The 17,445-nt window shown below is 30.5% G+C and overlaps 2 long non-coding RNA genes across 10 annotated transcripts; both read right to left on the bottom strand.

Annotated features, from left to right (window-relative positions):
- Window positions 1-370: 370 nt before the first annotated feature.
- LOC127151239 (uncharacterized) lies at window positions 371-4,511 on the bottom strand. Of its 4 annotated transcripts, XR_007824009.1 has the most exons (6): window positions 4,027-4,511; window positions 3,823-3,934; window positions 2,602-2,968; window positions 1,776-1,816; window positions 1,289-1,336; window positions 371-539 (listed from the first exon to the last, which is right to left on the bottom strand). It is a non-coding gene; the product is annotated as an uncharacterized LOC127151239 (long non-coding RNA). The 4 variants fall into 4 exon arrangements; XR_007824010.1 differs by lacking the exon at window positions 1,776-1,816 and having other exon boundaries at window positions 2,602-2,867; XR_007824011.1 differs by lacking the exon at window positions 1,776-1,816 and having other exon boundaries at window positions 2,602-2,905.
- Window positions 4,512-7,789: 3,278 nt separating this feature from the next.
- Window positions 7,790-16,085, bottom strand: LOC103495112 (uncharacterized). 6 transcript variants are annotated; one of them, XR_007824175.1, is made up of 5 exons: window positions 15,994-16,085; window positions 12,844-15,700; window positions 12,186-12,291; window positions 11,260-11,313; window positions 7,790-11,153 (listed from the first exon to the last, which is right to left on the bottom strand). It is a non-coding gene; the product is annotated as an uncharacterized LOC103495112 (long non-coding RNA). The 6 variants fall into 6 exon arrangements; XR_007824174.1 differs by having other exon boundaries at window positions 11,260-11,349; XR_007824173.1 differs by lacking the exons at window positions 7,790-11,153; window positions 11,260-11,313 and having other exon boundaries at window positions 11,981-12,291; window positions 12,844-13,016; window positions 15,428-15,700.
- Window positions 16,086-17,445: the final 1,360 nt, after the last annotated feature.

Raw genomic sequence — 17,445 nt, forward strand, 5'->3', positions numbered from 1 at the left:
CTTCAATGTCGGTTATAAACCGACATCTTTGAAGGTGTTATTGAAGACCTTTAATGTCGGTTGATCTTTAATGTTGGTGGATAACCGACATTAAAGATATCTTTAATGTCGTTTATGAGATATCTTTAATGTCGTTTTTCCACCGACATTAAAGATGTCTTTAATTTTTTTAACCGACATTAAAGATGTCTTTAATGTCGTTTTTAAACCGACATTAAAGACACATTTAATGTCGTATTTACACTAGTTTTTATGATGGCAAAACCAACATTATTTGACTTGAATTATATATAATAAAATACAATTAAATAAACAACCAACAACTGTAAGTGAAAACTCAAAAATATTAAGATAATATATAAGATCGTGATTAATAACCAATGTATATGTACAACAGAAAGTTCCTCCACTAAATACATATTCATATTTGTGAATGTAGCAACCTCAAATTCAAGGACTAACAATTAAATAAAGAACAACATTCACAAAAATGAATAAACATACAAAAGTACTCATCAAGCTGTTTCCATTCACAAAGCCTGCAATACAAGAATGGGTCAAATAATCAGACAACAGCTTACAAAGTTCATCTTCAAAACTACCAAACAAGCCATGTTTGAACGGTTTTATTCTCATATTTCTTTAGAATCTACAAACTCAATTCAATAATAAAATAAAAAAATCAAAATAAACACAAGCCAAAGGATATTCTCCTCCACAGATAAAGAAATATCACCACTCCACCGTCTCACAACAACAACAATAACAAACATGAGTCTTCTTTAAAAGCATACATATGTGAAAGGAAATGGAGGAATTCTCACAAATGAAACAACAAATAAATAACAAAAGAATCATCCATATTAGTAATAATTAAGGAGTTGGATCATCTAAAACAAAGTATTACAAAACAGTTCACAACAAAATATATATTTATGTACTAAGACTTCTTGCAACAGACTAAGGGACTCTGAAAATGCTAAACAACAGTGGAACGAGAGACCAAAAGATCCAGAATATTTTGAGAATTACAAAAAAACATGGGCAAAGGAAAGATATTTCTAAAATCAGAAATTTTAATTCAACTCAAGTTCAACTACCAAATCTGGAAGCATCAATGGAAGAAATAGAGTTAATGGATTTATGGAACAAAATACATAACAAGGATTGAAGATGACTTGCATTCATATAAGCAAACGCAAACGTAACATGTAAAAATATGAAAGGAGGCAGATAGCTAGCAAAACAACCCATCTAAGACAATCGAGATTAAAAAAAGAGGAGGCACCTGAGGTTTCCAATAATTGATTACAGCTTGAACTTCTCTGCACGATTCCTGCATCCATACAAGCAATCTACTTTAGTTCTAACTCAAATTCCCCAGTCAAATGAATTCCAAAAGGGTTAAAAGCTCTCGTTGTAATCAATACTTTTAGCCCAATATCCTCCAAAATTTCAAGAACCAAATGCCACAAATACAAGACAATTTATCACAATTGAAAATCAAGAAGTCACTTGATAAACTATTCATCCTCTTGAGTTTCTCACTTGTACATCCAATGATTATTCAAAATTGTTAACCACATTAAGACGACCCCTTCAAAGAATTTTTCCATATGGAACAACCAAAATCAACTTATTATTGATGCATTTCCAATGCATAGCATACCAATCCTTTTTTTTTTTTTTTTGCAACATCTTTTGAAAAACCAATTCTAATCACATGGTTGGATTGTTTCATTTTTGTGGAATCAAATATGCTGCCCATATTTCACCTGCGGGTGGTGGTGGTTCAACCTAATGCCCTGGTATACGGCTGCACAAAATTTCATAGAAACATTCAATCAACATAACTCTCCTACCTCTCTAGGCTATCAATGCATTAAATATTTAAATATATACAATAAAGAAGAAAGAAGAAAAGAAGAAAAGAAGAAAGAAGAACCAGAAAGCGAGAGAGATGAAAGAGAGAAGATACAGTTTATACAATAAAATGATGGTAGCTCACATCAAAAAATACATTATTCTCAAAGTACAAAAAATCTTGTAACCAAAAAGTTTAAAGTTCGGCCTAAACAATCGATAGCATAATAAAGAAATTAAAACAAGGGTAGAAGAACTTGTCTGGTACAAGAACTCTGCATAGTTACTCAAAATCACCAAATCAAAATGTAGTGTTAACCACCAGCACTGCAAGACAATTTGGGACAATTATTCTGTTTGGAGATTTGAGATGGCAAGATCAACGTAAGTAAGCAACACCTTAGATTTTCAGATTTTCACCCAATTCAAACTTCGATACACATGTGAAAAAGAAATCACCAAAACAAACAGGATAATAAATTTAAAGACACCTTTTGGTAAGCAAGAGAATCAACAATCGAAAGACAAAATTATAACTTGTTCCCATTTCTCCTTCACTCAATAACATAGACAAAATGATAAAAAAAAAAAAAAAAAAAAAAAAAAAAGAACACCAATCATAGAAATAATTGGCAAAGAATAGAGAGAGAGAGAGAGAGTTTATAGGGTGATCAAAGAGTGAGCGAGATTAAAAATTGAAATGAGCTAGTATGAGGAAACATTGGAAATCCAACTTACCTTTTTCACCACCGCCAACAGCCGCTACGTAGTAACTAGCGGGATGAGATGGAACTATTTTGTTTTCGGTGACGAAAATGTCAGCATCAGTGGATTGATGTGGAAGATCTTCATATTGTGAAGGTTGGTGTTTGGATTTGAGAGAAGTTGAAGGGAACCAAGCCGCAGAGACATCATTTTCCGTAAATCACTACTCACAAATCGCATCCCGTCACCTTCAACACAACCTCTACTTCAAGCTGGTTCCATAACCCTAACCTCCGAAGCTACAATGGTGGCGTCAATGCCAAAATTCCCAAACCATCTAAATAAATTTTGGAAATTTATTTCACATGATTTAAGATTCTAGGAACCATTTAAACACAACCTTAAAAATATAAACACTAAAATCAGTATCAAAGTGAATAAGTCTGAAAATACTTGAGGATTAAGTTAATAAAAAATACTTCAAAAATTCCAAGAAAATGTGAATTTTCCAAAACAATCGCTAACCAATTAAATTAGGGCTCATTTTGAAAACTTAGTAAAACAAATTTGTATTTTTTATCATTTGGAGAATTAGTTTTTTTTTCTTATATTATCTTTTTTCATTCCACTTTCATTCCCTTTGGACTTATTCAAGGGTTAAGTTGAGATTCACCATTTAATTATTATTAAACTCGAACTGTGTGTATTGTTGTTCGAGCTTTCTAAAATCAATTTCAAACCAATTCATAATTCATTATTTGTAATTACATGAAGGAAAATAAATTCCCTTTTAAGAATGACTTGCGTTAGTAGGCCCTCAATAAAAAGTGTACTTTTAGTAACTATTTAACTTTATTAAATTTTAAACTTTATGTTAATAAGTCAAAATTTAAAGTTCACAAGTAATGGACTCGAATCTTTGAGTTTCTAAAACACAACTATACCACTGGATTAGATAATAATATTAATATTAATCCATTTATAAATATAAAAAAAATTGTCAAATAAAAAAACAAAATACACAAACTACTTAAACTCCAATTTTTTTATGTAATTAATTTTTATCTTTTAGTTCATCATATCAACTAACGTCCTAGGTCTAATTTCTAATAATTTCGTGTCAAATAAGAATTATTTTGTGTGTGTATATATATATAGAAACACGAAATATGAAATAAAATTAGTACTCAATAAATGAATAAATAAAATTGAAATATATGCGAGAAAAAAGGGGAAGAAGAAGAAGAAGAATACCCGAAAAGAACGGCCAAGATGAAAGTAAGAGCTGGAATTAGATTACTTATGGCGGAAGCAAGTGTTGGCGAACTATACTCCAATCCTCTATACGAAAATAGTTGACATCCAACTATTCAATCACAAACAATTTTAATCTATTTCAATCACACAAATCAGTATTTCGAAACCCTAATTCCTCAATCAATCAATCACAATTCATACCTCTTCATGTGAATCAATCTCTCGATCATCCTCCTCATCATCTTCCTCTGTCCTATCTTTAGAACTGTAGAAGAAAAATGAGAGAATAGTATGGAGAATAGAGTGTTTGGTATTTGAAATTGATAGAATGAAGAGAAAATGAAATCCAAGAGAGGATTGGAGAGATCTCACCGAAAGTTAAGAAAATGAAAAGGGGAATTTGGGGGAAGCTCACGCGAGCAAATCCAAAAATGTGAGAAGATTCGAAGACGTCCACGGTGATGGCGACGGCGTGAGAACGGCGACGGTGACGGCGACGGCGTGAGAAGATTGGAATGCATTCACCGGTGAGAATGTGAGAAGAAATGGACAGATTCCATTTGGAGAAGAAAGGGTTTGCGAGCGAGAAGATTGAAAGAGTAAAGTAAGAGGGAGAACTTGTTATTTTTTTACAAAATGAAATTATTAAAATAAAAATTTAAATGGACCTTTAATGTCGGTTTAAAACCGACATTAAAGCTTGTTATTTTTTTAAAAAATAAAATTATTAAAATTTAAATTTAAATGAACCTTTAATGTTGGTTTTTAAAATGGCGGACCTTTAATGTCAGTTTAAAACCGACATTAAAGCTTACTCTTTAATGTCGGTGGAAAACCGACATTAAACATCCGCCTTTTCAAAACTGACATTAATGCTCATTTTGCATTTTTTCCAACCGACATTAAAGCCTATATTTCTTCTAGTGCAAGAGAAAATTAAAAGATTGTTTCATAGAGATCACATGGAATTGAATTCGTTCTTGAACAAAAATTAAAGAATCAACATGCTAAATTAGAAGAAAAATGGAAGAAACTCTCAAATAAATTGAATACCCATGATTCTTTTACCTCTTAGAAGATTACCCCTCTATTGGAATAAAAGATTGGTGGAATATTTTTTAGAGAAAAAATGACTGAATGAGATGGGAGAATTATGAAAAAATGATATTTAAAGAGAATTTGGGTGAAATTTGGAGTTGTATTTATGAATAGATCAAGTATATCTGAAAATTGATTAAGATTTACAGAAAAATGAGTTATATATAGAAAAGAAATAAAAATAACCGCTTCATGGGTTTCGAATTCATAACTTCAGGGTCAGGCGCGCGCTCAATTTGACGGAAAGGAGAAAATTTTCGGAAAGTTGTGTAACGACCCAACTCTTTATACTAAGCTGAGGTCGTTACCAAAAGGGAACAATGACAAGAGACACTTTTTTGAAACGAGGGAAGAATAAATTTTCATTAAAAATGGAATATTAAAACACTGAAACATAAACGCGGAAGCAAAACTGAGTCCCCATATGGCATGTCACGGATCCTTCTCTGTCGCTCGCCAGCTTTCCTCTACCTTTACCTTCGCCTGAAATGTTAAACATAGAAAGAGTGAGTATAAACATATACTCAGTAAGGGACCTACTACTAGTCCCGCTAGGTGTCTGTTAACTTCCCATTAGAGTCCTGAAAATGGTACCCAATCTCTGGCACGTTCCCGAACACGTGCAACATGCGCTCCCGTAGGAACGAAAATCTGGTCTTCGGTGTCCCGAGGGAGCACCTAGGACATGCTGGTCTGTAGTGAACCCGGGGGTAACACTAAGACAATCGGGATGCGAGGACCCCGTCGAATCACTCGAATCATATCTATATCCATGCTAGACTGGCGTCCCGTCGGACCACACAGTCCTAAATAGGTGGTGATCCCGAAGGACACCCATGCAGGTACGACTCTAATAGACAAAGTTAACAGAACACCATATCCATAGCATGTAGCATAACATAACATCATAACATGGCATGAGTATTAATCTTAACGTCCTTAATCATGTGATTAATATATCATGCATTAACAATCATCAACATCAATCTACCAGTCATTAACATAACATCAGTCGCCATCATCAATCATCAACATAATAATCTCAGTCATCATCATCAACATCAACTATCATCATCAATCATCAACATAATAATCTCAGTCATCATCACCAACATCAATACAATGACAGTCATTATCAGTAGCATCAAGTTATGCATTTTAGCTACCATCAATGCATAATCATAATTACATGCGGTCTCTTGAATTCAGTTCGAAGGTCTAGTAGGAGAATCTCTTACCTTGAGATTTTAGCCAAACAAAGGTACTCCCTAGTTGACAGTAAAATTCTCCAATTAACTTGATCCTAATCATAAAAGGAAAACTTAGTATCTTAATTAATGAAATTAGCAATTGGCTAACATCCAAAAATTCTCCCAAATTAATTAACTTTCTAAAAATTGGGGTTGAAACCAATTCAACTTTGATTGAGAAAAATCAAAGATTTAGATCTTAAAAAGTTTAGCCAATTGAACCTTTAAAGAAACCCCAAATAGATCCAAAATTAAATTAATAAAATATTAATTTAATTTCTTTGGCTTACCAAGGTTATTCAAATGAAGGTTGGAAAAATCCTCTTATCCTTGATGAAAAATTCATCACTTTAAATCCTCAAGCTTCCAAAGAGACCAATCTTAACTTCAACTGAGGCGGTGACAGCAGAGGGTTATCTTAGAGAAGAAGATAAAGAACCTTTTTCTTTTTCTTTTATTTCCATCTTAAGCATTCCAATGCTATTTATAGACCCAAATAATAACAATAATTATTATTATTATTATTATTTCCTTTTCCTTTTCCTTTTAGGATATATATATATATATAATACCAAAAAGATATACATATATCTTTATTCCCATTATCTTTCCTAAATAAATGCCTTAATCTTAGGCATTTATAAACATTAATAATAATAATAATACTTCTTTATTATTATTATTTTTCTCTCACCAAAATCTACAATAAATATATATTTATTTAAACCATTATTCTCTCTTATAAATAAATATATATCTTTTTCGTCCAATCAAATCAACCATCTCTCTCTTTATGGATTATCTTTTTTTCCAAACAAATATAATTATATTCCATCATATAATTAACTTCACTTTTCCAAATTATTAATTGAATATATATATCCATATATATATACTCAATTAATTACAATTCCACCAAAACTAACTTTTCCCTCCAAAATCTCAAATTTACTTAAATCCTCAATTTATTTAAATCAATCAAATCTTTTCCAATAAATCACTCATAATTTCCAACATGAATTATCTTAACCCAACCATAACAACTTCACTCCAGAATCAAGATTTATCTTTCTGCAGAATAATTAATTATCATCCACAATAATTAATTATTATTTACCTTTCTTCCAAAATAATTAATTATCTTCTACAATAATTAATTATTATTTATCTTTCTCCAAAATAATTAATTATCTTCCACAACAATTAACTATTATTTATCTTTCTCCAAAATAATTAATTATCTTCCACAACAATTAACTATTATTTATCTTTCTCCAAAATAATTAATTATCTCCCACAATAACTAATTATTGTTTATCTTTCTCCAAAGTAATTAATTATCTTCCACAATAATTAATTATTGTTTATCTTTCTCCAAAGTAATTAATTATCCTTTTACAAATAATTATATTTTCCCAAAATATAATTATTTTACTTTTTCTCCTTTAATAAATATTCTTTCCCCAAAATACAACTCTCTTTTCCTTAAATAATTATATTTCAACAAATATAATTATCTTTTCCTTTAACATAATAATTATATATATATTTCCACATATACATATAATTATTCAATCTCCAACAAACTTTCCACCCCACAATTTAATTAAATAACATCCATAATTATTTAATTAAATTCAACTTCAACAACACTAAAAATCCACAACTTTACTTAATTCTCTTAACCTACCATTTAAACAAAAACTTAACAAACACCACGTGCCAAAACCTCTAATTAATTAAATATTCATCCAAGAAATATTTAATTAATTTCAAATCCCCCATAAATCAAATAATTCTCATTAAATGGATTCAAAATAACGCCCAATAAATTATCTTAATTTTTTTGGGGCGTTACAAGTTGTTATATATTTACAAGATTGCCATTGAAAATATGTGAGAAAAAATGATTTGCAGGCTATGAGATTCGAACACAGGACATCAAAGGTGCCCACGTGAGGAGAAGACGACACATGGCATGCATAGATTGGTTGAAGAGTGGAGAAGTTGCGCGCACGACTGGGATTCGAACTCACGACCTTAAGGTGTTTACGCGCGTGGAAATATTGTACATTTTTGGTTATTTACCAATTGGTCTATGATCTTCAACTTAGCCGTTTTTGTTTGTTCGGACTTTGTTTTAAGTATTTTCGTTGCATTGGGTTCGTAATAGAGTCTAGATTCTAATTCTGTATGAAATTATAAAAATAATGAATATATGCATGATATAGGTAGAGAGAGCCTAGGCTTTCGCGTTTTCGGTAGAGAGAGAAAATGTTGGGAGAAAATATGCTATTGTCATATAATTTTAATTGCCGTGAGAGAGGGAATTAACAAATTTTGAAATTTGAGGTTTTTTAATTTCAAAATTTTTTAAATGACATAACAAATTTGTCGATAATTAACGACGCTTTAAATGTATCAAGAAAAATTAAATTGTGTCAATAAATAATTTTCAACGACACAATTGTACCTCACCCCATCTTTTTTATTTTCAACGACACAGTATCTTGATTAGTAGTGTCATTAAAACCCATTTTTCTAGTAGCCGGGGGAGAAGAGAAATCGGAGCGGCTAAGATTCTTCGACGGCAGTCTCTTAGATTGGTGGGTTCGACGGCAGTCCCTTAGACAATGTTTTCTTGTTCGACGGTGTGAGATTAGTGGATTTGACGACAGTCTCTTTGATTTGGAGATGAGTTATATTGTTTCCCGTTTTTTTGTAGGGAGAGAGAGAAAAGGTTGAGCAAATTGTAAAACTCTTTTTGAATGTCGTATGAAGAGGAAATTGAAAAATTTTGAATTTTTGGTTTTTTTATTTCAAAATTTATTTAATGACACAAAGAATTTGTCGTTAATTAACGACAGTTTAAATGTGTCAAGAAAAATTAAATTGTGATAGTAGAATTGTGTCAAGGAATAATGTGTCACTTCTATTTTCAACGATACATTTTACTCCTATCCTACCCCTTTTTTATTTTTAACGACACAATGTTTTGATTTGTAGTGTCGTTAAAACCTAAATTTATACTTAATGTAAAACTAAATGTGTCAGCTCGAAACTCTATGGATTAACAACCTGAATTGGAACCCTATTAATCCCAGGCATCATAGTAGACTTTGTGCTTAATTCAAAGAAAGTGAAGTCAAGTCAACTATCGACTCCCTAAACATTGGCAAAGCACCAGGTCCAGATGGTTTCACAATATCTTTCTATAAACAAAACTGGTCACTACTCAAACATGATGTGATGGAAGTGTTTAATGACTTTAATAGAAAGAACATCATCAACAAAAATGTTAACAGCACATACATAGCCCAAATTGGCAAGAAAAGCAAGTGCACCAAGACCTCGGATTATAGACCTATCGGTATAATCACGTCTCTATACAAAATCATTGCAAAAACATTGGCTACTAGATTTAAGTCTATGCTAAAAGAGACAATAGCAGAAAACCAAATGGCTTTCGTCAACAATAGACAAATAACTGACGCAATACTGATTGCAAACGAAGCAATAGATTTCTGGAGAATAACCAAGGTTAAAGGTTTCATCATGAAGCTTGACATCGAGAAAGCTTTTGATACAATCAATTGGCATTTTATTGAATATATGTTGAAAATGAAAGGCTACCCTATCAGATGGAGGAAATGGATAAAGGCTTGCATCAGTAATGTGTAGTACTCCATCCTAATAAATGGAAAACCTCAAGGTAGATTCAAATTGACAAGAGGAATTCATCAAGGAGATCCAGTTTCACCTTTTATGTTTGTTCTAGCACTAGACTACCTGAGCAGACTACTTAATTCATTGGAGGAGAGAGGGTCCATAAAGGGAGTGGTTTTCAATGCTTAATGCATACTTACTCATCTCTTATTTGCGAATGGTATACTCATATTCGTAGAGGACAATGACAGATATATGGATAACCTCAAGATGGCTATTAAGCTCTTCGAAATGGCCTTAAGCCTCAAAATCAACAAAAATAAATCATCCATTAGCCCTATCAATGTCAATCTAGTGAGAACAAAGGAAGTAGCTGACTCATGAGGTTTTACTCCACAAAACTTCCTCATTGACTATTTGGGAACCCCCCTAGGTGGTAAACCGCAATTGAAGGCTTTCTGGTAAAACATTATTGAAAAAATCCACAAGAAACTCACAAGGTGGAAATATACTCAAGTCTGCAAAGGAGGTAGATTGACTCTACTAAATTCCACTCTTGCTAGCACCCCTACTTATCTTCTATCTCTCTTCGAAACTCCTATTCAGATTGGCATAGAGATTGAAAGATTATGGAGGAACTAACTTTGGAAAGGAAACAATCCCGACTCTAAAAACCATTTGGTTAATTGGAATATTTACACTTCACCGAAGGATAAATGGGGCTTGGGAATATTCAAAATAAGAGATACTAATCTTACTCTTTTAACAAAGTGGATTTGGAGATATCCTCAAGAACCCAATGCTCCCTGGACGAAGGCTATTGATGCAAAGTATAAAAAAAGATTTGATGGAGACACTCCAAGAATCAGCAAATATAGTTCATCAAAAGCACCCTAGAAGTCAATTTTAAAAAGACTCGATTGGTTTGATTGAAAAGTGACTTGGAAAATCAACAGTGGAGACACACTTTCTTTTTGGCACAGTAACTGGTGTGGTAACATCCCTCTATCAAAAAAATATGTAAGGCTATATGCTTTAGCCAAGTACCAGCATGCATCAGTCAAAGAGATAGTGGGATCAAAGCACAAACAAGTGATTTTTTCAACTCAAAAGATAGTTAAATCAAAGAGAAATTGATACATGGCAGTCTATATTTGATTCTTTCCCTAACATCAACTCTAATGCAGGAAAAAGTAAACTTATCTGGTATTTATGCAATAGTGGTTTATTCACAGCAGCGTCTGTCAACAGAGCCATCTATGACAAAAGTTGCATCCAAATCCCAAACACACAACAGATCCCGTTCAACCATCTCTGGAAGTCAAAAATACAAAAGAAATGTAAATTCTTCCTCTAGACTGTCTTTCATGCAAGATTAAACACATTGGATGAAATTCAAAGGAAAAACCCAAACTCCTACCTTAACCCGAATTGGTATGCACTATGCAAGGTGAATGCCGAAAATATCAACCACCTTTTCATCCATTGTGTATAGGAAAGGTGTTAGCACCTTACAACATCCATACATGCAAACAGTTACCAAAATTTGTGTATTATTATTTAATTAAAAAAGTAATATGCTCCACAAAATGTTATTTTGCTTTGTTTTCAAACATCTCATGTTTACTAGCTCATATTTTAGAAATAAAGCATGGACTAATAATTATGAATGGCATCAAACCCATTAATAAAAACCAAAATTTGTTTTGGATTCCCAAAATAATTTCCAACACCAAAAGAATATTATTGCATTAAACATTGATGTTTTAAATCTCCATTGTCGTGTTTGAGTGAGAAATTTCGTGTTTTTAAAGAAATAATAGATTCTGAAAAGAGAATACTACTCGGTCTTACTTCTAATTTTTTTAAAAAAATTGTTATTAATTGTTGAAATTCAAACTTTTAACCTATAAAATATAGCACTTTTACGTTGGATTGTGATAACTTAACATACCCCTAAGCTAATGGTTGTAGCGGAAATTACAACATTGAGCTTGAAACAAGGTTTTAGAAAAGCTTGAGTACGAATAGCTTTTGCAAAAGTATCAGCTGTTTGTGCTAAAGAGAGATGTCTAATTTCAATCTTCTTTACTAGGACAAGGTCACGAACAAAATAGATATCAATTTCTACACATGTATCGTTCGCAGATAAAGTATGGGATTCGCATTGAGGTGGACAACATTTAAATTATTACATCAGATTATTGGAGTTTGTTGCACAAAGATCCTCAACTAAGTAAACAAATATTGCACCTATATTCTGCCTCTGTGTTTGATCGTGTCATATAACAGATAGTTTTCTAGATCCCCAAACAACTGAATCATTACCAAACAAAACACAAGTACCTGAAGCTGATTTTCTGTCATCGTGATCTAAGGACCAATCAGAATCATGAACCCAATTATGTTCAAGCAAGTAGGTTTTTGTAAGTAGGCCAGAGCCAAGTGTTCCCTGCAAGTACCAACTTAAAATCTCAAAATGAAAAATAATCTTATTAGCAATGGATTTTACAATAACTTATAGAGAGATGGAATAACAGAAAATTGCTAGAAAATTAAATAGAAAGCTAAGACAAAACAGATTGGATATCTGAATAAGGGGGTAGACTTGGTGTTTTGGGCTTCAATGTATGTATGTGAGCTTCAGACGTTATTAGGTACCTTTTGAGCACAAATTGTATTCAAATAGTGAAGGAAGCCTTATGGGTCATTCCCTCGGACTCAATACTCGAAATAATACTATTTTATAATATTATTTGGGGACATTTTGCATACTGGCACTTGATGGAATGGTCACATTGTATCAAATATTCTATATCTTATTGAAATTTAAAATTATAATAATACTTAGAGTCCCAAGCTTTCTTCATTAATTGAGCTAATAACCAACGTTGTAGCTTAAAGAATTCATCATGCCCTATACTAATCACTCATTACAAATTTGAGACTATTTTACAATTTTTTTTTTCCAAATATTTGACGAAAGTATACAATTGTTAATCACCTTTTCATAGCCTCCACAAATAAATTCTTCCATGACCTGGACGAAAATCTCTCTCAACTAAATGAGAGGCATTGAATTCCATGCAAATCCTTTGTCAAATAAATAGTCTTCTGCTAAACCCTTGTGTCCGTTGTTTGTTCGACCTCATATTTCAATTTGTTCAGAACACAAAACTAAATTGGATAAAAGTTTACAATGTCTAAGTACTTTACTCAAACAAAATACTAGCTAGGTAGGTCAAAAATAAGGGAACACATATTTTCTTTAAAATTATGCTTTGATTTCTGAAAATTTTAAATTTTTTATTAATTTACTCAATTCAGACCAATTGTTACTTTTGCTCAACTCAATTCTACTTGCTGAACGTTCCTTCCAACATTTAAAAGTATTCATACTTCATCACTTCCAAGCTTTACATGAAACGTATTAGAAAAATAATAATAAATAAAGAAAAATAAAAGATGATCTCAATAATTGTGTTATTAATTTTTTATTCATCGTTAAATAGAAAAACTTCCACACGAAGCAGCGTGTCTTCTTTTCTATAATATTTCCTTTTTTACATTTCATAATCATTTACTATGCTTCTTTTAATATATTAATAAATAGAAAAATTACATTAAAAAAATAGAAAAAAAAGCAGTACATATCTTTTTTTCATACGGCTAATATAACAAATCTGACAAATAATTAAATATATGATACGGCTATCAAGGAGCTATCAGAGAGTCATTATAAGATTATCCATATTTAAATTTACTATTTTTGTAATTTAAAAAATGTAGTAATATGAATCCTGTTATTATAAATTATTTTGCTATTTTTGCAAACGTGTCTAATAAATATTTGAATTTCTAACCAATTTTGTTTTTAAATAAAATGGGTTTTCACAAAACTTTCTTCTATTTAGTTTTCAATTTCATCTTCCCTTTTCAAAATTTGTCTAAGTGTGTTGAATAAGGAGGGAAATAGCGGTTCGTAAGATTTAAGTACTTTTTAAAATTCTAAAACTGAAAAAGAAATAAATAATTGAAAACACAAGCTTAATCCAAATAAGTTGCCATTTTCAAAACGAGCTTACTTATAATTAAAGATGGTAAAAACTAAATATGAAAATTTTAATACTACCAAATTTTATCGGATCTTTTAAAAAATATAATAAAGTGTCAAAATATTTATCCTTATAAAACAATTCTGAAAACGGAAAAACCCACAAATCCACAATAGAAAATATAAAAAATGCCCTAAAACAACACACGTAATATATTTGGTACACGATCGTTTAGATTTTGCTATTGTTTGGTACACGATCTTTTAGATTTGGATAAACGATTTATTTTTTCAATTCAATCGTTTAATTTGATTACACGATATAAATGAATTTTTTTCAAGATTTTTTTAACGATTGTTTAGGTTTGGTTAAATAATTAATTCTTTTGCTACACGAAAGTTTATATATATATATATATTGTTTAGATTTGGTTACTTCAGTCTAAATGATTATTTTCAAGATTATTTATACACGATTTACCCTGATCTAAACGACGTAAAAAAAGAGGAAGAAAGGAAAAAAGACAATGGAAAGAAATCGTAGCAAAAAAGAGAAAAAGAAGAAAAACGATAGAAAAGAATTAAATTTGGTTAACCAAATCTAAACGAGGTAAAATAATAGAAAAGAAGAAAAACGAGGGAAAGAAAATACAATGAAAAAAAAAAGAAAAAAATAAGGACGATAAAAAAATTGCAGCAAAAAAGAAAAAATAAATAAAAAAAGTAAAATTGAAATATTTAAAAAATGACTCCTATTTTTACGACAGATTTCTGACCTTTGAAAAAAATTGTCTCCACACGAGTAAATTAAATAAGGGTGTTTAATGTTTTTACTCACTAATGTTTTCCCCTTTTTAGGTTGTTCACTTCGGGAGATAAAATAAATAAGTAAATAATATTAATTGAATCATCAGCTAAAATATGTATTAGAAAAAACCTACATACTTGTCATCCTAAGAATTTTCTGTTGCATACATGCAATCAAACTATTTTCTTTTTCGTAAAAAAAATTTATTTGAAGTATTTTGAGTTATAGAAATCAAAGATAGAAGAATTATTAAAAATAGAAAATTCGATAAAATATTTATGACATATTCTAAAATGTCAGATTCGATAAATAATAAATATTGATAAACAATGATATGTTTCTATCGATAACATTGACAAACAATAATAAAAGTCTATCGATTTATATCATCGATAAAATCTAAAATTTTTCTATAACTTATAAATATTTTAATTTATTTTATTATTTATAAAAATATCCTCATATTTTTATGCATATAAAAATGGGAAGTAAGATAATAATGGCAGTTGATCGAGGTTGCATTCAAGTAATATTACTTGGTAAAAGCAGACAAGTTAGGTTTTATTCTTTTGTTAAATACAATACAGTTTTCTTTCTAAAATTATATTGTTTATGTTGTAAAACAAAATAAAAATAATATCTTTTTCAACCCTTTTCCCTTTACTTAATTATTTATTTTTTGAAAATATAATTTATTTGGGTGGAAAGGCATGTGGGCTTACCTACCAAAATGTATAGTCCTTCGGCTGCTACCTAAACCTACCAATGAATCCATCCAAAATTGAGGGTTTTATTTTATTTATTTATTGATAAAAAAAAAAAAAAGTTCTGAATATATAATATTTCTATGTTTTTGAGAAAAATTCAAGGTCGAACAGACAACGAGAGCAAAAGGTTGTGATTTACAGCAGAGGGCTTTTTACTTGACAAGCATCGCATAGAATTCATCCTCCTTTTATTTATTCGTTATTTCTTTATTTTCCAATAAAGAAACCCCATCTGAGAAAAGGAAAATTAAAAATAAATCAATTATTAAACGCTGAGTAAAAAAGAATAAAATAGAAAATAATTTATCCTTCTCAAATTCCATAAAATATTAGGATCTCAAATGTTTCCTCTCTAATTTTCTAACTCTTTATTGGTTTGAAATTAATAATAATAAGAAGAAGACGACCTATGACATTTTTTGGAGCTCTTACTCTTAGTTTTCTTCTTAAGAAGAAGAAGAAGAAGAAGAAGAGTTTATTGAAGAAATGAAGAATTAGAAATTAAAAAGGAAACAGAAAATGTACCTGTGACATTTTTTGGAGCTCTTACTCTTAGTTTTCTTCTTTCCTTTATTATTTTTTTTTTTTTAGAGTTATGTGTTGTGTAAGAGGTTTCCCTTTCCAATCAATTTATAGAAATAAAGAAGCAATGGTGTATATGCGTGTGACCCTTGACTCATACACGTGTGACAGATTGTGTCACGTGTGAGAACGTACCTTTTTTTCTTGGATAGTTGAAGTTAGTAATATGACATTCACATGTTGATGTTTCCGAATTCACATGCAAAAATTTTAATAACAACACACTTGACCTTCACCGTAAATTTATAATTTTAGAAAAATATTTATCTTCTTTTATCTTTCCTTGATTTATGGTCTATTTTCCTCTCAGTTCAAATTTACCTACTACAAAAGTACTTGTATAAAATAAGATTTGAATAGTATAGTATCTATGCAAACATATTTTTATAGTTAAATATTGATGTTTTATATTTATAGTTTACACTACACATATTATATTATTATATTATAAAATAATACAACACTTTTTTATCGTGTGCAACCAATTTAACTTGCATAGTTGTTGTAATTTGATAAACTGACGTGATTGTCCATTCAAACATCGATCCCTCATCAAATATTTCAACTTAATTCTTCAACCCAAAACGTTTTGGTGAGTACATGACCATTACTTTAAACTTGTCTCCCAACGATAAATTTTGTGCTTCAAATTTACGATGAATATCCTACACCTATAAATGCATGAAGAAACATAAATTTCCAAAGTTAATACAACCTAATAGATGATCAATTGATATGATCAAAAGTTATTTAATATTAATAATAATAATTATCCCACCTAGATTTACCAAAAATGAAAATATATTATTTAAGTTTTTATTAGTACACAAAGAAAATAGATTGCATTAGGTGAAGCTTGTTATCCAAAATAAAATGGAGTGGTAAGTATTATTTGTAGCTACCTCATGCTATATGTACATATAGGTGATATAAATATGTAGGGGTAGAAAAGTGACTCGTTGAAACGTCATAATGTACTAACCCATAATGCTATAATTTCTTATGATCGATAAAACAATAATTCAATTCAAGGAGCTGAGCAATACAAATCAATATTACAAATAAGAAAGAAAAACTAATTAACGGCCACGTAAATACAATATTAACCGTATTCATAAATGTTCCTTTTCCTTTTCTCTCCCCAACTCATTTTCGTTTTTTAGTGACCATTTGTTGCATAGGTTTGTCGGATTCCATGTGTACTTTGTCCATGGCTTGTACATATTTTTTAGTTTTAAATTGAAGATTGATTTTTTTTATGTTGCTATTATAATTATTAATGTGATATCGACACTTATAACTTTCTTTTAAGGGGAGAGGAGTGTTATATGTAAAAAGGAAAATTCCATACCAACGTAGTACTAGTAGCCACGTAAGCTCCCAAAGGTTAATTAA

The sequence above is a fragment of the Cucumis melo genome, chromosome 10, assembly GCF_025177605.1.
Source record: "Cucumis melo cultivar AY chromosome 10, USDA_Cmelo_AY_1.0, whole genome shotgun sequence".
Taxonomy (NCBI): Eukaryota; Viridiplantae; Streptophyta; class Magnoliopsida; order Cucurbitales; family Cucurbitaceae; genus Cucumis; species Cucumis melo.